The sequence below is a fragment of the Mirounga angustirostris genome, unplaced genomic scaffold (assembly GCF_029215605.1).
Source record: "Mirounga angustirostris isolate CCGP_5_RB_7025 unplaced genomic scaffold, mMirAng1.0.hap1 SCAF_7, whole genome shotgun sequence".
Taxonomy (NCBI): Eukaryota; Metazoa; Chordata; class Mammalia; order Carnivora; family Phocidae; genus Mirounga; species Mirounga angustirostris.
Genome location: NW_026991715.1, coordinates 25,976,818 through 26,001,326, shown reverse-complemented (window position 1 = coordinate 26,001,326; position 24,509 = coordinate 25,976,818). Strand labels below are relative to the sequence as shown.

Here is a 24,509-nt window from a genome sequence, read left to right as displayed (position 1 = left end):
GTCTCTTTTCTTTGTTTTTCTTAAATTCCACATGAGTGAAATCATATGGTATTTGTCTTTCTCTGGCTGACTTATTTCGCTTACTATAATATTCTAGCTCCATCCACATCGTTGCAAATGGCAAGACTTCATTCTTTTTTATGGCTAAGTAATATTCTATTGGGTCTATATACCACATCTTCTTTCTCCATTCATCTATCAATGGACACTTGGGCGGAATTTGAACTACTACACCTCACTCTGTCTACCAATCATCCTGTTCTCCACACCAAAGATAAGCACTATTAACATTTTCTTATGTATCTTTCCAATGATAATCCATGCATTTATAAAATTACATATATAAAATATACAAATTTTTGTAGTAGACATAATGGTAGCATACTCCTTTTATCATTCCATACCTAATTTTTATTATTTCCTATATCTGAGATGATTCTTATAGGTATGACTTATATTTTTTTTTAAGATTTTTTATTTATTTGAGAAAGAGAGCACATGTGCATGAGTGGGGAGGAGGTGTGGGGAGGGGCAGAGGGAGAAGGCGAAGCAGGCTCCCCGCTGAGCAGGGAGCCAGATGTGGGGCTCGATCCCAGGACCCTGGGATCATGACCTGAGCCGAAGGCAAAAGCTTAACCAACTGAGTCACCGAGGTGCCCTGACTTATATTTATTTGCTATACAGTATTCCACTATATAGGTGTATCATAATATATTTAACTAATCCTCTGTAGATGGATATTTAGGTTGCTGCCAATATTTATCATAAATGATGCTCTAACAGTTGTCTTTTTATTGTCTTGCCACTGAGCCCTTCCTTTGCCATCCTATTTATAACTGCAATCTCCTGTTCCCTACCTTGACAGTCCCCACCTTGCTCCCATGTTTTATTTTTCCTCATAGCACCTGAAGTTATCTGGCTATATATTTCACTCATTCACTGCTTGTCTTCACCAACTAGAAAGTAAGCTCTATTAAGACAATGTTAGTTTCCAATGAACTCCTACTACCTAAGTCCCTGGCACACAGCTGGTGCTAAGTATTTATTGAATAACTCAATGTTCTTATTTAATCCCACAAAAGAAAAACATATTTGATAATAAAAAGGGACAACATATCTTCCCTTTAAGGCAAAATAATAGTTCCCAAACTGATCAATAATTTGTCCTCTTCGTCCTGTATTAATTAGCTATATTATGTCAAATGAGATTAATACATTTTAATTTGATCCAGATTTGATATACTCATCTGTGAACCCAGGAATGTCTCCATTTATTTCAGCCTATCTGCCGAAGGATAACGCTTCCTGATGTTTCTGAATATTACTTAAAGGATGAGTCTCTGCATCTTTTACGTAGTGGCCCTCCCGCAGTAACAGTATCATTAACATGAGATTTCTTCTACCAGCTGTTCATTTTCAATCACCAGAAGAGTGACTCAGTGTGGTATTTTTCTGGTAAATGCATAGGGTGCTGAAATTTCAACTTATTTTGAGAAAGTCAATACATATTTAATTTGTCCCAACTGCCTTCCTAAGGACTTAAGATGTGATAAACTGTGTCATTCTCTTGCAGAGCACTCAGTACGCATTTCAATCAGGCCCTGGCACACTAGGGTCTCAAAGTAGCCACTGACAAATTGCTCGGGGGAGGGGGGATATAATTTACAGGAAAAAAAAAAAAAAAGAACAGGAGTGCCTGGATGGCTCAGTCGGTTAAGCATCTGCCTTCGGTTCAGGTCATAATCCCAGGGTTCTGGGTTCAAGTCCCACATTAGGCTCTCTGCTCAGTGGGGAGCCTGCTTCTCCCTCTCGCTCTCCTGCTTCTCCCTCTCCCTCTGCCCCTACCCTTGCTTGTGCTCTGTCAAGTAAATAAAATCCTAAAAAAAAAAAAAGTTCTCATTTTTATATTATTAAAATTTATCTATATACTGTAAAAATAACTATGTTCAACCATTCAAATATCCAATTAACAAGTATATATACTACTACTCAGTATGAAGATCCTCATCTTAAAACAGCTTAGTAATCAATACAGACAGTCCCTGATTTAAGGATTTTTTGACTTTACCATGGTGAGAAAACTATAGACATTCAGTAAAAACTGTACTTCATAAATTCTGACTTGTGATATTTTCTTGGGCTAGTGACATGGGGTACAATACTTTCTTGGGATGTTGGGCCGCAGGGGTGAGCCACAGCTTCCAGTCAACCATGCTATCTTGAAGGTAAATGACAGATACACTTACAACCATTCTGGTTTTCATTTTCGGCATTAAATAAATTGCATGAGATATTCAACACTTTATTATAAAGTAGGCTTTTCATTAGTGCTTTTTGCCCAACTGTAGGCTAATGCAAGTGTTTGGAGAATAAGGTAAGGCAGGCTAAGTGATGATGTTTGGTATGTTAGGTGTATTAAATGCCTTTTAGATTCTGGATATTCTCAACTTATGATATAACCCCATTTAAGTTGAGGAAGATCTGTACTTTATTCCAAGAGAACACAAGAGCCAGCTTCCCTAACAATTTCAATTCCACCCACTCCTGTGTATGTACAACCTGTCTGTTCCCAAGAGCCAAATAACCCCTGAACTTAGCAAAGGAATCACCAGGAAGGTTATGGGTACTGGGTCATGTTTATTACAACACCTCTTTGAAAGGTTTCTCCAAGCTTAAAAGCAAAAGGGAAGGGCGCCTGGGTGGCTCAGTTGGTTAAGCGACTGCCTTCGGCTCAGGTCATGATCCTGGAGTCCTGCGATCGAGTCCCGCATCGGGCTCCCTGCTCGGCAGGGAGTCTGCTTCGTCCTCTGACCCTATCCCCTCTCATGTGTTCTCTCTCATTCTCTCTCTCTCAAATAAATAAATAAAATCTTTAAAAAAAAAAAAAAAAAAGCAAAAGGGAAAATACATGAAATTTGCAAGATAACTTAGATATAAATGAGAATATTGACCTTTTACTTGTATTTTTAAAATTGTATTTCTGAAACAGGTAAGATTCTGTATTTTTAAAAAAATTATGGCCATGAAACAGTAATTATGAGTTTTTTGTTGTTGTTGTTTTTAAAGCGGGGCAATGGCAGAGGGAGAGAAAGAATCTTAAGCAGGCTCTACGAACAGCAGGGAGCCCAATGCGGGGTTTAAGCTCACAACCCTCAGATCCTGACTTGAGCCAAATACAAGAGCAGGACGCTCAACCAACAGAGCCACCCAGACTCCCCAGAGATTTACTTTTTTAATGAGAAAAAGTACAGTAGTCTTCCCCTTATCCCTGGTTTCAGTTACCCGCCGTCAACCACAGTCACAAGCACATGAGCCTACTGAATTATGATCAGGTCAAGAGTAGCCTAACATTACTTTACAGTGCCTATGTAGGTCACCTCACTTCAACTCATCACAGAGGCCTTTTTTCATCTCACATCATCACAAGAAGAATGAGTATAGCACAGTAAGATATATCAAGATGGGGTGATTGGCTGGCTCACTCGGAAAAGCATGTGACTCTTGATCTTGAGGTGGTGAGTTCAAGCCCCACACTGGGTGTAGAGATTATTTTAAAAAATAAATAAAAGGAGGCACCTGGGTGGTTCAGTTGGTTAAAGCATCTGACTCTTGGTTTCGGCTCAGGTCATGATCTCAGCGTCATAGGATCTAGCCCAGGCTCGGGCTGCATGCTCAGTATGGAGTCTGCTTGTCCCTCTCCCTCTGCTCCTCCCCCTGCTCTACTTATTTCAATAAATAAAATCTTTAAAATAAATAAATGAACTTTAAAAAAAAAAGCTCTTTTGAGACATAGCCCACATTCACATAACTTTTATTACAGTAACTGTTACAATTTTTCTATCATTAGATACTGTTATCAATCTCTTACTGTGCCTAACTAGATACATCAAACTCTATCATAGGTATTTATGTATAAAAAAATATAGTAACAGATGGCTCACTACTATCCATGATTTCAGACATCCACTTGGGCCTTGGAAATGCATACCCCATGGATAAGGGGGATTACTATATGCTGGATGGCTTGTGAAGGTTTCCCCACACCCAAGAGTTTTTATACTGATTCATGTTTTCTTCCAGTATTTCTAAGGTTTTCTCTTGTATACTCAACTCTGGAAAATCAAGATCTTATCGTGGCCTAAATTATAAGGTAGATAATCAGTTTTCTTTTTTTCTAATTTCTGTACTGGCAATCACATCCATGAGGTCCTGATGACTATGTTCAATGGTCTATAGAGTACTATGAAAACCACAATGGTTTCATCACAAAGATCAGTTTTGCTGTCTGTCAAAACAAAGATTTCAAGACAAAATTAAAAAGGAGGTAATTTAGTTAAAAGGATAAATACACAATGCCAACTAAAGCAGAAGATAAGCTAGTCCCTTAACTCAAGGGTCCTCAACCCAGTGTAAGGTTTGGTACTTTCCAGGTACTACAGAGGATAGGTCTGGACAGTTGTAAGGAAATTTCATTTCCACATCTCCAACTTCCTTCTATGCTCTTGTCTAAAATTGATGTGCCTTGGAGCGCCTGGCTGGCTCAGTCGGTTGAGTGTGCGACTTTTGGTCTAGGGGTCATGGGTGCAAGCCCCATGTTGGGCATAGAAATTACCTAAAAAATATTTTTTAAATGTTTTTTAAATAAATAAAATTGATGTGTCTAGGCATCATTCATTCTTTCTCCACCTTCCCTTTCACAGTAACTCTTCCACGTTGTAGAAGAAAGCCATACTTCACTCATCTCAAACCTTAACATGGTACTGATTTTCAGTAAGTCTCCAGTGCACCGAAGGCGTAACTGGCAGACACAAAGTCTCATTTAAGCAACGCAAGAAATACTCAAAGAAATTCATGGCAAGACTCCTTGCCTAATCAATCGATGTCAGAATTTGGTAGTGCAAACAGTTGTCCAGTGGTTGTTCAGTGCAGGTGCTGCTATTTCTATTAGCACTGCAAACGTCAGGCCACTTTTAAGAAAACATACACGATCTGGCTTGTTTGACAGTGAGGACTACCAAATTTTACAGCAGTTCTTTGCAATAAAGTGAATAAGCAGAACAAACAGGGTCAAAGTGTTTGGCAACATATTCTTTAAAAACATAGACAACATACAGTATTCCAGAAATTACATCTTTGGTAATTTCATAAACTTAAGATTTTAATGTCAGTTTTAAAATTTATGAAGAAGTACAAAGTTTCTCAAAAAAGTTTTCAAGGGTACATATACAAGAAAGTTCAAAGACAACATTAACTTGCAGATATAGAATAACAGTGCTCTAGACCTAATGAGAACAGCAACAGAATACTATCAACTCTTTAAAAATCATCAAATTAGGGGGCACCTGGGTGGCTCAGTCGTTAAGCGTCTGCCTTCGGCTCAGGTCATGATCCCAGGATCCTGGGATCGAGCCCCGCATCGGGCTCTCTGCTCAGCCGGGAGCCTGCTTCTCCCTCTCCCACTCCCCCTGCTTCTGTTCCCTCTCTAGCTGTCTCTCTCTCTCTAATAAATAAAATAAAATCTTAAAAAAAAAAAATCATCAAATTAGAAAATAGCTGGGAGGAAAAAATGGGGACCAACCCTTCAATTTCACCCCAAAATGCTTATACCAAAACCTAATTCCATGCTCCTTGCAAGCAGTCAACAGGCATCACTAAAGCAGACTTAGGGGGCACTTGGGTGACTGTCACTTGAGTGCCCAACTCTTGTTTTCGGCTCAGGTCATGATCTAAGGGTTGTGAGATCCTGCCCTGCGTCAGGCGCCATGCTCAGCACCAAGTCTGCTTGAGATTCTCCCTTTGACCCCACCTCCCACCTCCCTGCTCACCAACGCAAGCTAATTGAGTAAATAAAATCTTTAAAAAATAAATAAAGCAGAGTCAGGTTTCCAGGTCAACTTAATACTTTTTCCTGCAAACAGATGCCAACTGAAGCTACATAGATAGCAACATATTCTCAACTACTTAATATTAAAGAACCTAAGACATAGCATCTGAAAGTTATTTAGCAAAAGGCTATTTAATGATATGCTCACCATACTCAAGACTACGGAACACAAAATATGGGAGGTATAAATACTTTGATAGAAAAGCATACTGACTTGTAATACTCTCAAAATTTTCTGACGAAATAAAAATTTCTTTAAAAAACTATCATAGCGCTTGGGTGACTCATTTGTTAGGCGTCCAGCTCTTAATTTCGGCTCCAGTCAACTATTTTTTTTTTTATATTTTATTTATTAGAGAGAGAAAGAGAGCACATGCATGTGCACACAAGCTGGGGAATGGGAAGAGGGAGAGGGAGAAGCAGACTCCCCACTGAGCGAGGAGTCCTATGCAGGGCTCCATCCCAGGACCCTGAGATCATGACCTAAACCGAAGTCAGACTCTTAACTGAGCCACTCAGGCAACCCAATAAATAAATCCAAAAAAAAAAAAGGGCCCAGTATCAAAAAATCATACATGTTTTCATTCTAAATTTTATAAGGGGAAAAGCTACTTTTACTAGCTCGCATATTCTTTTTAAAGATTACCATAGCTTTTCCTATGTTGACAAAATAATGAACTGAGGTAGCATAAACGATTTTAAAAAGACATTTAAATTACATACTAGGGGACACCTGGGTGGCTCAGTCAGTTTAAGCGTCAGCCTTCGGCTCAGGTTATGATCCCAGAGTCCTGGGATCGAGTCCTGCATCGGGCTCCCTGCTCACCGGAAGCCTGCTTCTCCCTCTGCCTGCCCCTCCCCCTGCTTCTGCACGCATACACTGTCTCTCTCAGGTGTACTCTCTCTCAAATAAAATCCTTAAAAAAAAAATAATTACATATTAATTCAATCCTGTGAAAAACCAGCAATAAGGGAAAAACAAGATTTTTTTAGATTTATTTATTTTAGAAAGAGGCAGAGAGAGAGAGAGTGAGCAGGGGGAGGGGCAGTGGGAGAGGCAGAGAGAGAGAGAATCTCAAGCAGACTCCCTGCTGGGCAGGGCTCAAGCTCATGACCCTGAGATCATGACCTGAGCTGAAATCAAGAGTTGAACTACCCAGGCACCCAGAAAAACATAATATTTTACAGTTATATTCTTCAGAAATATTTCACCTATTCAACCCAGAGATAAACACAGTATAAAAGAATTTTCTACAAACACTAGTGTATTTCCAAATGGAAATATTACAATAGACATGCTACTTTATGAAAGTAACAGAAGAGTAAGGGCTCACATTATAGGAAAAGAAAATTTCCTGAACAAATCAAGTCTAAGGTGGATTTTTTCATCTTACCATCTTCAAAATACACTGCATGTAAAGACATAAAGCCTTATCACTGAAAAAATATGGAGTCTTCTGCTGAATGCTAGAGAGGTTACTCAAGTAGCACCTGGTATTCATTCTTTCCTACCACTCCTCATATATGCCTACCTGTATCTCAGGTGCAGGAAAGCTAAAACAAAATAAAACCAGTAAACTACATTTCCCAGACTTCAAGTTATAGTTTGCATTCAGAATGTAAATCAGGTTCTACCAGTAAGAAGGCCTCTTTAGAGATTTGGAAAGCAGAAGTGAAGGAAAGAAAATGACGAAGCTATCCTTCCACTGCTGATTTAAGTGGTAAGCAATGACAAAACAAAATCAATGTGATTAGAAGCAGTTACAGTAACTTTAGTCACCAGATGCAAGCAAGAAGCAGTCACATCACATATTCAGCATCCCTATGATGGGTCCCTGGTTTTACCTTCCTGACCCTTCAGCTATGGCCTTACATTCTTTTTTTTTTTTTTTAAGATTTTATTTATTTATTTGACAGAGAGAGACATAGCGAGAGAGGGAACACAAGCAGGGGGAGCAGGAGAGGGAGAAGCAGGCTTCCCGCGGAGCAGGGAGCCGGATTCGGGGCTCGATCCCAGGACCCTTGGGATCAGGACCTGAGCCGAAGGCAGACGCTTAACGACTAGCCACCCAGGTGCCCCTGGCCTTATATTCTTAAACATATAATCCAGTGATGGTTCTGATTCCAATTCTTCCAAACTATCCAATGATTTTTTTTTAAGTATCAAATTCCCTCTATAATATCTTTCTACCTGAAGATCCTACAGTACTGTTTGTATCTTGCAAAGAATGCTCACAGATAGATTATGTTTAAGCTTAAAATGTACATTGCCGGAGTGCCTGGGTGGCTCAGTCAGTTAAGTGCCTGACTCTTGATTTTGGCACAAGTCATGATCTCAAGGGTTGCGAGATCCTGCCCAGGGATTGGCTCTGCGCTCAGCGGGGAGTCTGCTTGACATTCTCTCTCTCTCCCCCTCCTCTTGCTCAAGTGATATTGACTGCCATAAAAGCACATTTCAGAGTTGATAGCTGACTTTTTTTAGTCTTTCAACCGTAGCATAAAGTGATTCTCTTAGCAGTAGCCCAAAATGACTTTATTTATAAGACAATTGTTAGGGCAACATACAATACTAACATTCTAACACTGAATGATCTTGGCTGAAAGAACTTATCAGTAATACACAATGGGGAGTCCCCCTCTGCCCCACCCCCTGCTTGCGCTTCTCTCATAAATAAATCTTTTAAAAAAATAAAATAAAATATATCCACACAAAAAGCTGCATATGAATATTCATAGCAGTATTATTCATAATAGCCAAAATGTAGAAACCCAAATACCCATTAACTGATGGATAAATGAAATGTGGTATATGCATACAACTAACATTCATCTTCAAGACACAATCGAGTGCTGATACATGCTACAACATAGATGAACCCTGAAACATTATGCTAAGTGAAAAAAGCCACTCACAAAAACACACACACTGTATGATCCCATTTATATAAAATGTCCAAAGGAGGCAAATCCAGAGAGACAGAAAACAGATTAGTGGTTGCCGGGAGCTGGGGGAAATGGAGGAATGGGGAATGACTGTTAATTTCTTTTTGAGGTAATGAAAATATTCTAAAATTAGACAGTACTGATGGTTGCACAACACTGACTTATATACTTTAAAAGGTGGATTATGATATGTGAATAACAATTGCGACACCAATCCTGAGGTGCAGAACACACCAACACCAAGCAATTCTCCAGTACCACCTGGGTGTCCTATAATTCAACTCAATCCTGACATACCTAGAGACAGCACCAGATCCCACAGGCAGGCTAAGGGCTCAGTCCTACAAGACTGCCCTGCCCTTCAGAGGCCAATCCTAAGACCAGACTGTCACCTGTGCTTCTAAAGTTCCCATGACTCCCTCCTCAGGTTTGACTAATATGCTAGAGCAGTTTACAGAAATCTGAGAAACATTTCAGTCACGAGATTACCAGTTTATTATGAAAGGATATAATTCTGGAACAGCCAAATGGAAGAGATACACAGGGAAAAAAAGGAAAGGGGTCTGTAGCTTCCTTGCTCTCTGAGCATGCCACTCCCCCCAGCATCTCCGTACGTTCACCACCAGGAAGTTATCCTACCCCATCCTTTGGATTTTTACGAAGGCTTCATTACACAGTTATGACTGATTAAATCACTGGTCACTGGCAATTCAACCTCCAGCCCCTGGCCCCTCTCCAGGTCAGACAGGTGGGACTTAAAAGTTCCAAACCTCTAATCGCAGGGTTGGTTCTCCTGGCAACCAGCGGCCATCTTTATGTGCTTCCCAAAAGTCACCTCATTAACATAACAAAAGACACCTTTATGGCTCTCTCAGGAAATTCCAAGGGTTTTAGGAGCTCTGCACCAAGAACAGGGAAGACCAAATAGATTATTTCTTATTGTAACTCACAGTATCACATCTATTATCTCGATAAAGCTGCCATAGGGTAGAAAAAAAAAAAAAGAGTGAGGATCATTTCCTTAGGATACAGTCTCAGAGACAAAAATACCAGTCTTTGATATATATGTCAAAATGCTTTTGGAAAAAAAAAAGGGGGGGGTTCTACAGATTTATACTCCCTCCAGCAATAAATTTCGTACCTATGTCACTGTACTGAGGTGAATTGGCACCACTTCTTAAATCCTAAATTTGGTAAGAGAAACGTATTGTTATTAAAGTTGAACACTTTTTTCCATATTTTAGTAACTTTCTTCTTCTGCAAAGGGTAAGTTCTTAGGCTTTAAAATAGACATCTCTGGGGCGCCTGGCTGGCTCAGTTGGAAGAGCACGCAACTCTTGATCTCAGGGTTGTGAGTTTGAGCCCCATGTTGGGTGTAGAGATTACTTAAAAATAAAATTAAACAATACATTAGATGTTAAAAAAAAAGAAGAAGATAGTAGGAAGGGGAAAATGAAGGGGGTGAAATCGGAGGGGGAGATGAACCGTGAGAGACTATGGACTCCGAGAAACAAACTGAGGGTTCTAGAGGGGAGGGGGGTGGGGGGATGGGTTAGCCCAGTGATGGGTATTAAGGAGGGCACGTACTGAATGGAGCACTGGGTGTTATACGAAAACAGTGAATCATGGACCACTACACCAAAAACTAATGATGTAATGTATGGTGATTAACATAATAAAATTTTAAAAAAATTAAATAAACAAACAGACATCTTTATGCACACAACTGTTACACTATAAACCAAGAGATTAGCTACTTTCTTACCATTTTGGCCAGCAATAATGAACTCAGCCTCACTCTGTTCTACTTCAGCTTTTAACTTCAAAACTTTCCTTGAAGTCAAAATACTTTTTAAAAGAGTCTCAAGAACCATTCTCCTCCTAAAATAGGCAGATTAAAAGGACACTACAATATGAGTCCACCCGGGGTTACATGAATTTCCAGTTTCCTGACTGCAATTCACTTTCAAGTAAAATGTCCAACTGACTCTGGAGATGTTTTAAAGTAACATGGAGTAGCAAAAAGGAAATGAAATATTAACACTTTCTACAATCCAGGTACTGAGGTGTACCTCATTTAATCCTACCAAGCCTATTAACCTCACTTAATAAAATTAAAATCACTGAGACTGAGGCCTTGGCCACGCAGCAAATATGTGGCAAAGTTATGGATCAAACTAAGGTGTGCCTAATTCCAAAGTTCCTATTCTTTCTGCCACTTAACAATGCTTCCCAAGTCAATGACTCTGAAAATCAGACATTTTGAACAGTAGTTCTGCCATTTATTATGTGACTAATTTCTGAGCTTTTTATGTATCCTTTTTATAAAAACAAGGTTTTTATTCACAAAATAAATATAAAAATGCTAAAAATTCACTGTGAAATTGAAATTTAAAAATACCTATTTCTTAAACAGCAAAATGTACAGAATAATTCTAGACACTTTCCTTGAATTTATATCAATATTTCACTGAACCTTCCAACATTTACAAACATGTGATCACTCGCTGAAAAACATTTTTTTAGGAACTAACTGCCAATCTCCCCTTCACACAAAAATGCATCATTTCTCAACTATAATGCTTTTTATTCTTCTTTACCACATGAGACATGTTTTCAGTATTGTATGCACCATTCAGGAAGTAGCACTACGTTAAGAGAAATGACTACTTCAGCTATTTAAGAAGAGATAAAGAGCACAGGAGCTTGAGAGCAAGCAGTAGTACAATAAAGAAAAAGACAAGGTAAAAAAACAATAAAAACAAGGTAGGAAACCAACTTTCTACTCTACCATAGCTAATGAATATAGCTGTGATAAAGGAAAAGTCATTTAAATTATACAACCCTTAAGGACTCTTGATTAGCTTTTAAAAACTACTTTTAGTCCAAAACAGCTAACTGATAAGATTAGGACTGATTTCCAAAGCATGGAATATACCAATATATATGAGGGATTCTTCCACAAGGATCTGCACATACATGAAAACAAAAATCAACTCAAACATTAATACACGAATTCTTAAACTAAAACTTTTTTTCCAAGAACTCCCTCACTCCTCATTCTGACATATTAAAAAGGGTAGCAATATTTAATGAAATTGTCACAGACTGGATAAAAGCCTTTAATAAAACACATTTTTCTTCTAAAATTATTTTAATATTGGGGCGCCTGGGTAGCTCAGTTGTTAAGCATCTGCCTTCGGCTCAGGTCATGATCCCAGGGTCCTGGGATGGAGCCCCACATCGGCCTCCCTGCTTGGTGGGAAGCCTGCTTCTCCCTCTCCCACTCCCTCTGCTTGTGTTCCTGCTCTTGCTATCTCTCTCTGTTAAATAAATAAATAAAATCTTAAAAATAAATATGTAAATAAATAAGATTATTTTAATATTAAGGCATCAATAGGACTGGGGCAGACCAAAAAATATGAACTTATCTACAACCCCTTATTTTACCCTAGGGCTATTATTAAAATAAGTCTACTGTACACAAAATCATGTACTGTTTTCCTTAGCTGGTATAACACAATCAAGCTATTGTGCAATGGTAAAAGAGCTCTCAAGAAAAAATTACTGCTCAAGTAATTTTTGAGTCGAGGTGACTTACCACAATTATACTCTCCATAAACACCATTGTTTTTAATCATAACTTTACTTACAGCTTTACCCACTGTCAAACAAAATTTTCACTTTCCAAAGAGATTCTTTCAAACTAAAGTAATAAAAGTAATGCTTTTATGATCACAGTATTTGCTAAATTGTGTACTAAGATTTTATTTCGGTTAAAAAAAAAAAAAAAAAGAAAAACCACTTATTCATCGACGTGCCTGGAAGGACACTCAACAAAACATGACCAGTGGTTATTTAGGATGGTAGAATTACGGATGTGTTTTTTTTTTTCTTTAGCTTATTCATATACTCTGATGCTCTGCATCAAACACAACTTTTTTTAATGCTTGTGAATGAGAGAGAGAGAACCTGAGTTAAAGGATAAGAAATATAGGTGCCATATTTTAATTCAATATCAACAATTCAAATCCACTTATTCAGAGTTAACATAATGCAAATGTCACTCAAGAACTGTCAGTAAATCGACAAAGCTCAATTTTTAAATTAATTTCCTTAAGAAAATTTTAAATCTCCACAGGTGCCTGTAAGAAAATAATCTGTCTCTTTATAAGAATTGGGGGTGGGGGGGGGGAGATAAGGGTGGAAAATGGCACGGTATGTCCAGGTGATCATAGGAGAGACAAAGAGAAAAACAACTAAAGCTGAGAAATAGGACCATATAATTTCATTGATTCAGAGATACGGATTCACAGAAAAAATCAGAGTAGCAGGAAGTAAATGATCAGAGACATCAGGTAAGCACTTAGAGGATAATGGGCAAAAGAAGAAAACAAAAAAGCCAGGAAAAAAAAAAAAACTAAACTCAGGTATATTTATGTAAATCATGTAAATCATTCTGAAAAGCAAATTTTAAAATAAAAGGTACCTAATAATTTATGACTCAAATTGAATCAGCTCTGCTTTCTTCACCAGGAAAAGAACACCTTACCATGGGCGTAGCAACTCAGTAGCAAAACCAAAAACACCTTCAAAGGCATCTCAAGATCTTTTATGCCTGCTTTGGAATGAACTAGTCAAAGTAAGGTGTATAGTTAAGCAATTAATATACAAACACACAAATAACCAGTTTTTACACAATAAAAGAATCTACAAATCATCATCAGATGTGAAGGGGATGCAACTTTGAAAAACAAAAAAGATACAGCACTGAGGTAAGTCACGGACTGAACTGACTTCACAGACCACAATGAGGAAATTATCTTTAAACCAAAATAACTCCGCTAGGTTAAACCATAAGAAAAAATGCTTGTCGATATTCAAGCACTTTTTATCCATAAAAACAACAATTTCATATGGTTCCACCCAGTGGCTGGCTGATAAATATTTAACAACTACCTCTCTGGAAAAAAGGCCCTGATTTATAGCTTTTGCAGATTCCCATGTCATAAACAGTCCTACCATAACCAGTTTCGAGCTGCCAACATGATGTCACTGAACATGGAGCTGGAAAGATGCACAAGATCAGCTCACCAGCTCCAACACACCACTAGTTCTACCCAATACTCTGATCTAAGGATCATCAGAACAATTTCATACTTTCCTTAAATCAGGCTTTTGCCTGAATATTCCCATTTCCTACTCCCCTAGGTTAGAAGGAATACATCTTTGACACTTTAAGACATCACTACACTAAAATTCATTCACAATAAAGAACAGATGAGATTACTATTTTTATTCATTCAACACTTTTTTACTAAACACTTATCTAGTGTCATGTAGTATTCTGAGCATTGTGACAGCAAGGAACAAGAAAAAGGAGTTCCTTGCTCTCATAAGGGTTATTATCTATTTTCGGACACACTTAAATTAAAAACATATTAAAGTCTGACAAATGCTATAAAGAAAGTGTAACAGTGATGGGAGGGTGCTACTTTAAACTGAGTGGCGAGGAAATGAGGTGATATTTAAGCTGAGATCTTCAAGATAGGAGGCCAGCCTTGCAAAGATCTGGGAACCATCATTTCAAACAGAGGAAACAACTAGTATAAAAACCCTAACACAAGAACAAGCAAGGCCTGTTTGAGAAATTAATTTGTGGCTAAAGGCAGTGAGCAAAGGTGAGCCACTCTGAGTGGCTGTCAGGTCCATATTATATCAACAGTGTGAGTGAGTTTGTATTTTCTGGGAGAGTACAGTTTGTATTTTATTCTGAGTAAAATGGGAAGAGTAGTTTGATAAATCTGTTAAATGAACAAACGAATACATACTTTGACAACCCCTTAAGAGATTTGGTTCACAGCCTATTACTTATTCACTTTTCTCAATATGATCATTTTGATTACTTCACAATCCACCTAGAATATTATGATGTTAAAGCATGCCACAGTAGGCCTCAGACTACGAATATACCTGAAATAAATTTAGAGGTTTGACTACTTATCAGTTCAGAAATAAGGATTTTTTAGAAAGAGAGAGAGAAAGAAAACAAGTGCACGCAAGAGAGGGGGGAGAGGGACAATCAGAGAAGGGGGAGAGAATCTTAAACAGACTTCATGCCCAGCGCAGAGCCCACGGCCCAGTACAAAGCCGGATGCAGGGCCAGATCTCACAACCCTGAGATCATGACCTCAGTCGAAACCAAGAGAAGTATGCTTAACTGACTGAGCCACCCAGGTGCCCCAGAAAGAAGGATCTTACTAATCCAAGATGGGTATTTCATACTTGAAATTGTGACATGAATTTGTGCGCACGCGCACACACACACACACACACACACACACACACACACACACGGGGGTAGGGGGGGGCAGTGGCAGAGGGAGAAGCAGGCTTCCAGCTGAGCAGGGAGCCGGACAAGGCACTCGATCCCAGAACCCAGGGATCATGACCCAAGCCAAAGGCAGACACTTAACCAATTGAGTCACCCAGGTGCCCCTAAAAGATTTTTTTTTTTTAATCAACAGGAAATGACACTTATAACTTAGAAAAAAAGAGTTTAAAAATAAATTTTAGGGGCACCTGGCTGGCTCAGTCAGTGGAGCGTGTGACTCTTGGTCTACGGGCTGTGGATTTGAGCCCCACGTTCGGTGTACAGATTGCTTGAAAATAAAATCTCCAAAATTAATTAATTTTTAAAAGGGTTTACAAAATCTTGTCTCAGCATAATGAAATACTGAAAGTGTGCATTATCATTAATTTCCCCGGCACTCCTATTTCCTACCTAAATATTACTTAAATTACAGTTTTAAAAATGTATTTATACATATTCAAGTATTTTTCATTTATGAGCACAAACATGCTTATAAATATTACTCAATAAAATTGTGCACATTAATGTAGCTAGCTGCTAGCTTACCACAGAACTACAGTAAAACTACTTATAGGCCCCGCCTTTTCCAAGGGGGGCGGTAAATAGGCAGTGTAATACTGAGAGAACAAAGCATACTAATAAATTTGTGTAAGCTGAAAATCTCTCTCTAAAGCTATGACACCTCTGGACTCTCTACAAAAAAATTAAGAAATGCTAAGAACATCGTCCGATAAAGCACTTTCTTGATAACAGCAACTTACTTTAACAAAAGGAGTTTGGCAATAGAAAACCAACCAAGTTTTGGATCCCAATCTCACTTGAACCAATATCCCTGATAAAAGAAAGGTGTAATATAGCCCAACTTCAAGAGCCTAAGTCCATGTAAATCACCAACACTCAGAATTCAAGAAAAAGCCCAAAAGAAGTACGGAGCAAGCCAAAAATGGTTTGTGTTGTCACCCTACTTCCAAATCAGGCTTTTCTTTTTATTTTGTTTACCTTACCTCCCTGTTCCTTTCCTACCTCCTCTGTCCATAACCATTTCCCCATGTATTCTTTTTTTTTTTAATTTTTTAATGTTTTATTTATTTATTCATGAGAGTCAGAGAGAGAGAAAGGGGGGCAGAGGCAGAGGGAGAAGCAGGCTCCCCGCCTAGCAGGGAGCCCGACGTGGGACTCGATCCCGGGACTCCAGGATCATGACCTGAGCCAAAGGCAGACGCTTAACCATCTGAGCCACCGAGGCGCCCTCCCCATGTATTTTCACTTTGCATACACAAAAATTGATTTGAACATACTTTCTCTCCTTGTATCTAAATTTTCTTACTTAATTTTTCCAGGACTACATGGTTTTAAGTGAAATATTTTTAGTCAGGCGCCTGGGTGGCTCAGTCGGTTAAGCGACTGCCTTCAGCTCAGGTCATGATCCCAGGGTCCTGGGATCGAGTCCCACACTGGGCTCCCTGCTCTGCGGGGAGCCTGCTTCTCCCTCTCCCACTCCCCTTGCTTGTGTTCCCTCTCTTGCTGTGTCTCTCTCTCTGTCAAATAAATAAATAAAATCTTTAAAAATATATATATTTTTAGTCAAAATACTTTTGGTTATACAAACATACACAAAAGCTGTTTTCAAAGACATGAATAACAAGATAAGTGGTCATTCATTGAGCAAATGTAAATGCCCATCATGTGCATGTCTCTGTTCTGAATACTGGATATTCTGCAGTGAATAAAAGAAAGGTCTTTCCCTAAGGACACTAAAGCCAAACTGCTTGGCAGGTTCGAGAATAAACCAAGGAAAAAGTAATAGGACATGTCAGAGAGGTAAGAGGCACAGATGATGGAGGGCCTTGCAGGCCCTGTTGTATTCTGGCTTTTACTCTAAGGAAAGCCACCAAAGGATTTTGAACATCAAAGTAACATAATTCAACTTGCATTTCAAAAGGATCACCCTGCTACTGTTCTGAGAACAGAAAAGAGCAGAAGCAGCAAAGAGACCAGGAAAGAGACTACTAAAATAAGATAGGCAAGAGATGATGGTTGCTTAGAGAAGAGTGTCAGCAGTGGTCTTATGGTAGACTTTAAGGTATGATACATTATTTTGAATTAGATGTGGGGGTGTGAGAAAGTGAAATCAAGAATGTCTACCAGGTTTCAGCCACAAAAAACTGAAAGATGGGGTGGACACCTAGAAGATGAGGGAGATGGGATAAGAGCAATCATTGGAGTAGGAGAGAAACAAAGATGGAGAGGTCAGTCTTGACTTATGAAATATGGGATATCTAATTAGGAATGTTGACTCAGCAGTTGGGTACACGTGTGGAGGTTAGGAAAGAGACCCAAGCTGAAGATAACATTTTTAGTTTGAAATATATGATAATTCCAGCTAGAGAATAGGATGAGATTACGAAAGACTACATATAAATATAGAAGAGACTTAAACATAGAGCTCTGGGACACTGCCTTATTTTTTAGAAGTTGGGGCTACAAAAAAGAACCAGAAAAAGAAACTACAAATAAGTAGTAGTGTCCCAGAAGCAAGGGGAGAAAAGGTTTCAAAGAGAAGAAAATTATCAACCATGTCAGATGCTGCTGCTGCATCCAAGGGGACTAGGACTGAGAACTGACTAGGGAATGTATTACCAAGGAGCTCACTGGTAAGGTCAACAAGAGTAGAGTGGGGAAAAAAAAAAAAAAAAAAAAAAACACCTGAATGTAATGGATCCAAAAGAGATAGGAAGGACTGGTGACCACAAATAACTCTTTTAGAAAACGGTAGCTGAAGAAAAATGTGGTGCTGGGGGAGGTTTGTTTGTTTTAAAGATGGGAGATACTTCAGCATATCTCTACCCTGATTAGGAATGATCAAGTAGAAATGGCAAAACGGTGATGACATAGCTCACTGGCAGGCAGGAGCCCGGGATGAATACTGAGGCAATGCAATATCCTTGACAGGAGAAGGGGATAGAACCAAGGGCAAGAGGAATGGAACCCATGATCACAGCAGAATAGAAAATGCAGAGTGTGGGTATAGATGCGAAAAGAGATGAAAAAGTTTTTTTCTGATTGCTTTCATTTTTAATATACAGGAAGCAAGGTCGTCAGCAGAAAATGCAAAGAGGTACTAGAGTTTTAAGGAGAGATGTAAAATAGTCATTTAGGGGAGTGGGAGAGTGATTCAACCAGGGAAATGTACTAAGATTCCAGAACTGGGGCACCTAGCTGACTTAGTCGGTGGAATGTGGGACTCTTAATCTCAGGGTCCTGAGTTGGGAGTGCCACATTGGGTGTAGGGATTACTTTAAAAAAAAAAAAAAAATTTTTTTTAAGATTACAGAACTGTGGGCAGCATGAAGGACCCTCCTAATTTACAGGGAGATGAGGTCAGCATCAGTGTTTGTTTTTTTTCCCTCAAGCCATACTCAAATGCCACGTACAGGCTAGTCTAGATGGGGGGGGAGGGGAGGGGGGCAAACTACAGGTGAGTAAAGAACTGCTATAGAGAACTGAGGGTGTACAAAAGTAAAATTTCTAACAGTGGACCATGGATTCAAAGCATGGATGTGGAGGAAGGAGGGCTTGGGACAGTATAGCAGCAACATTCTATAGGTCCCAGACACAGAAGTACTGTGTAAGTGGGGTAATTAACAGAAAGAGCCGGAAAGGTACAATGTTGAGGTCCTAGTGGAATGCATGAAACTGCGTATTATGAAATAATCTTAGTAAAGGGCAGGTCTGGTTAAAAAGTTATAGAACTACTATGAAGACTAAAGCAAAACCTCTCCTTGGGCATAGTGAGCCTGCAGATGAGGGAAACTGGAAGATGAAGGGGCAGTAACAGAAGAACTGTATCACAAGAATTGTAGCTGGAAGGTTCCCAGACATGGAATCCCCAAGAAAACCATTTCCAGCACTTCTGGAGAAAGTCCACTTTGAACAACCTGCCCGATTCAGAAGGCACCAGTGCCCAGAGCACAACAGGATGAGCCACATTAAAATCACATCTTTCCCCCCACTTCTCTTTCCCCACTGACCTGGACCCTGGACAGGTGAATGGACAGCACAGTCAAGAGAAGCTGGTAAAATAAAAGACACCTACTAGGACTCTTGCTCCAAAGCAGACTTCTGGGCTCACAAAGTTCTGAGCCATAGAGAGAAGTTTTAAATTGTGTAACAGTTTTAACACTGAATATTATACTGAACTGTACCTTCCAATGACTAAAGTAACACTATCATTGACAAGTAAGCACAAGAATTTTTATTACCTAAAACTAACTAGAAAAGGTACCTGACCTTCCTAAAAGCTCATCCAGAGGCCGGGAAAGACTTAATCTATAGGGACAGTTTGAAGGTATAGGGAGAGAGTTGTTCTCTCCTTAAGCTTTATCAAGTCCCATCCACTGCACATACCAGTTCCACAAATACCCATGGGTTCTCACCATACGTAAGTGCAAAATATACACAATGCTGAATATACAAAAAAATCATTTTTGCTTTATTAATCAAAAAGTGGAAGTATATTATTAAGCTACATGGAACAAAATGATTTTATGTTTTACTAACAGATGCTTACAATAATCCAAAGTTTTAACAAGAAATCTTAGCATGAATTTCTAATTGGGTAAGAAATAAAATGAAAATATCAGTGCTCATCATTTAGTCAATTTCAAAGATACCTAAATTTAACATGGAGTTATCTAATGCTTTCTAGGAAAAAGAGGGAGTTTGTTTTACTGTAATCCATTTTGACTAAAATACATTTGCAGGTATTTTATGGTGTCATGATAAAGACAACTTATTACCAAGTCTTTTGGCTTTCAGTTCAGAAACTCCCTTTGGATGGATTCCCATAACTCGTTCAGCTAAATCCTGCTCTGTTCATTGTTTGTTTGTATTACAGAAAAGTTCCAGTATTCTTAAGCTTTGAAGTGAGGTAGCAGGATGCACACAGTTAATTATTAATAAGCTAAATTTCAAGTTTTTCCACATGGTATGGAAAAAAAAATCAGGATAAATTCCCTCACCTAACTAGTAAGTAAGAATTAAGGATAAGCACACATTTCACTCAGTTCTTCTCAAGAATGCACAGGGAACCCATAATATTCCTCTCAAAAATATTACTAACATTTTTCAATAAAATGTTAAAATATTTCATGAGAACTGAGATTAAGAACACTATAACAGATGAAAACCAATATGCATTTCCAGTTGTGAGGAAAAAAAACTTACAAAGCGTTAACAAAAGTACCCCAGACTCATCCTAAAGCAGATGAAAACCTAAACACTTTCAAAAAGCGACACCTGGGACGTAAAAAATGTAATAGCAACCTGTCCTAGAGAATGTGAGAAATTACTTACAAAGCACTTTGGAAATGTTTTTATACAAATGCTAATTGATACTAACAATCTATACAAAAATGAGCACAGCTGCAATGCTTTTTTATGGACATCATTCTTAATCACTTTATTAATTACATCTGATAAAGGAAACACTTTGTAAAGCATTCTGAGGGGTCTTAAAAAAAAAAAATGAACAAACTCCCTACTCCCATCCTGTCACACACACACACACATACCCTAAGGATGAAAGCATCAACATTTCAAATACTCCAACAATTATAAAATGGGATGATCCTGGAATTTATTTAGACTCAAAACATTATAAACTATTCTGAGATAGAAATACTTTGAAAATACAATATTTTTTAAGGTACAAAACCCTATTTTTTTTTTAAGATTTTATTTATCTAGGGGCGCCTGGGTGGCTCAGTCGTTAAGCGTCTGCCTTCGGCTCAGGTCTCGATCTTAGAGCCCCAGGATCAAGACCCACATGGGGCTCCCTGCTCAGTGGGAAGCAAGCTTCTCCCTCTCCCACTCCCCCTGCTTGTGTTCCCTCCCTCGCTGTATCTCTGTCAAATCAATAAATAAAATCTTTAAAATACTTTATTTACTTGACAGACAGCAAGAGAGCACAAGCAGTGGTAGTAGCAGAGCGGGAGGGAGAAGCAGGCTCCCCGCTGAGCAGGGAGCTGGATCCCAGGAGGGGCTCGATCCCCGGACCCTGAGATCACAACCTGGGCCGAAGGCAGCCGCTTAACCGACTGAACCACCCAGGCACCCCATGGGTTCTTATTTCTTGAAAAAATTTTAATATGTCTCAATACTGTTGACTGTCATGAACTCTGATGATGAAGCTTGTATCCAAATACAATACACCAAGCATTTTTTATTCAACATATCACAGCTTGCTTACACTTCTTAAACATCACTTTATCACCTACTACGAGGTTTCTCATCAGCACCAGACTATCAACAGTATGTTGTCGGGATGCCTGGGTGGCTCAGTCGGTTAAGCATCTGCCTTCAGCTCAGGTCATAATCCCCAGGTTCTGGGATGGAGCCCCACATCAGGCTCCTTGCTCAGCGAGGAGCCTGCTTCTCCTTCTCCCTCTCCCTGCTGCTCCCCCTCCTTGTACTCTGTCAAATAAATAAAATCTTAAAAAAAAAAAAAAAGTATATTGTCAAAGTAACTCTTCCCACAAGAAACATACGTTAAAAAAAACAAACAACGAAAAATACAACTCTCTACCACTAAAATTTAAGGGATTACTTTCCATATTACTCCCAGGCACAACCACAAAAAGCGAGCAGCCAACCTAAAAATCTTTGAAAGTTCTATCTGAAAGTACATTATCTTCAATAATGTATAAGGTGTTAACAAGTCAAAAGGTCCACCTAAACTGAAATGCCATCTATGAAAAAATTCTTAATCTACATTATTTTGTAATGATCAAAAAAATGACACTGGAACACATCAATATGGCCTTCTGATGAGACCAAACAAAATAAGCACTTTTTAAAAAAATCCTGTGTATATAAGACAAAAGCAGGCAATGCAACCTTATGTTCAGAATAAATACTACAAACAGTATTCTCCTTTTAGTAAGCAGTTCCATCACAGTTGCGATACTAGCAGGAAAGTCCAAATATGGAAGCACAAATTATTACTACTCCTTCCCTTTTCAGCATGATCAAGTCAATACTGTATTTATCTGTAAATAGTGACTAAAAGATCAAAATAAAGCTTCCAAATAGGTGCTTTATTTAAAACATTTCTTGTAGAAAAGTAATCCACTGTTTCTCCTTGGAGATTCTGAAAAATAGAAAATGTCGTATAACAAAGATTATTTACAGAAAACAACCAGAAGTGCATTACTCTTCAATAAATACACTGTACCAAAATCATCCAGTATGGAAGGAGGGGGAAAAAAAGTTGGTTAAACCTCCTCCTCCCTTCATTTTAAAATGTAGATTGATTTTATTAAACTGACAATAAGAAAATGTAACCTAATAATCTCAGCCCTATGAAGTTACTTATTAACCTTTAAGTAGACTTAGGGATCTATACTTTCTGCACTCCACCTGCCAGCTTCCCTTGTAAGTAGTCAGTAGGGGTGTAAGTCGGTCCTTACTTGCAACATCGATAATGAGGAAAGAACTTCACGCTCAGGTTAAAGCGATAATTGTGGGTTTTGTTTGCTTCTAGAAACGTTACCAACACAGGTGCCACTACCTAATGGCTGCTCCATGAATACCGGTTGAATAAATGGTAGGGTTTAATTAGTGCAACATTAGTTTTCTTTCCCCCCTAACTTTAGAGAGCCTCTGGCTCAAAAAGCAACTGAAGACCATGCCGCCACGGCCCGCCAAAAGCACATAAACTATTTATTCATAATGAAATAGACTTTGGGCGTCTCAAAAGAACAAAATACAATCCAAACACCTCTCCTTTAATTTCTTTCTTTCGAAAGAAAAGCAGAAATAACACTTATCTTTTAACACTTATTTTTAAACAGAAAATGTCAACCAACTTTCTCTCAAAATGAAAAATTTCACATTTCAACTACATATTCTACACTTGTAACACCGATAATAACTGATCAACACTATCAATATGGTGGGTAAAAACAAAAAAGCAGCATATAAACAAAAACTGCATGCGGTTTGCCAACGTTTTTTTCCTTGAGTCAAGAGGGTATGTGCCTAAATTTTCCTAGCTGTGAGATCAGTTTTCATGTTTCAAGATTCGTTCATTCAAATATTTTACTGAGCACCTACTATAAGCCAGACTCTTTAAAACAAAATATGTCAATTCTGTAAACTGAACATCAGCACCAAATTCCCCTACAAAAGTTTATCATTTGAAATAACAGCAGACAAGGAGAAATTCCAATGTTTCCAGTACACACGAAGTCAGCCCATCGGGGCTTTTCAGCTGTAAATGCGGCATCAGCGAGCCTCCAGCTACCACGCCGTCACCAAAAATCACAACTGAAGCGGCGAAGGAAGGACAACCTGTAAGAGTAACACGAGCTCCTCCGCGTAGGTGGTCAGGCAGGGCTCCCTCTCCGGGGCCCAAAGAGAAGCGCCGCGAGACCCGCGGGCGGAACGCGCAGCACGCCTCCGGCGAGAGCCCGGGCTCCCGAGCAGGGGTTCCCGCCCCCCCCAAACCCTCACCTGGAAGACCCCGGCCCTCCCCGCCCGCCCTTCGCGCCTCCCCTCCCGACTCCCAGACCTGCAAAGTTGGGGGGAGGGGGTCTTTTCATTTCCATTTTACATCAGGCTGGCGGTTGGCTCCCTCAGCCGCCCGCCTGTCGTCAGTTTTGAACTGAGCATGTAACCATTCCTCAGAAGGAATGGAAGAAAAACCAAAGGCAGGGTCCGCAGGAAGACCTCGCCCAGACCTGAAAATGGAGCCGCAGGCTCAGCCCACAGCCCGCAGCGCGCGGGGGGCAGGGCCGGGCCGCGCTCCCCGCCGCGCCCTCGGCGGCGGGGGTTCGAGGCTGCGGGCCCCCGCCCAGGAGGCCGCGAGGGCGAGGTGTGGGGGCCGGCGCGCGAGCCGGGCCGGCGGGACACTCACCGTCGCCTTTGTCTCGACCGCGGGCTCCAGCCGCAGCCGCTCTCGGTGCCGGCTCCGCGGCTCCTGCCACCCCCACGCCCGCAGCTGCGCTCCCCGGCGCGCTCGCCGCTTCCTGGCCCCTCCCTCCGCGCCCAGGCTCGCGCGCGGGCGGAGCGAGAGGCGGCGCGCGCCCGCAGAGCCGCGGGAGGGCAGCGCCGCCGCGCAGCTGCCGCCGCGCCGGCCCCACCCCCTGGCCCGCCGGGGCGTTGGACTCAGCCCGCGACCCCCGCAACGCGCGGCGCCCTGCAGCTGCGCGGGCTAGGAAGCCCCCTCCTGAGGGAGCGGAGGGCCGCGAGCCGGGGTGGGAGCCCGCGCGGGAAGGGACGCGCCGGAAGATGGCGACCAGGGCTGGG

General features: G+C 40.1%; 1 protein-coding gene across 4 annotated transcripts in view; it reads right to left on the bottom strand.

Annotated features, from left to right (window-relative positions):
• The window catches only part of CDC42SE2 (CDC42 small effector 2), a 181,350-nt gene that overhangs the window by 87,412 nt on the left and 69,429 nt on the right, over window positions 1-24,509 (bottom strand). For 3 of the 4 annotated variants that reach the window (XM_045870213.3, XM_045870212.3, XM_064595867.1), the window contains exon 1: window positions 24,118-24,271. The exons of the other annotated variant lie outside the window; for it this stretch is intronic. The gene's annotated coding sequence lies outside the window, so the exon portion shown is untranslated. Of the gene's footprint in view, window positions 1-24,117; window positions 24,272-24,509 lie in introns of those variants that run through there. 4 annotated transcript variants of the gene reach the window in all.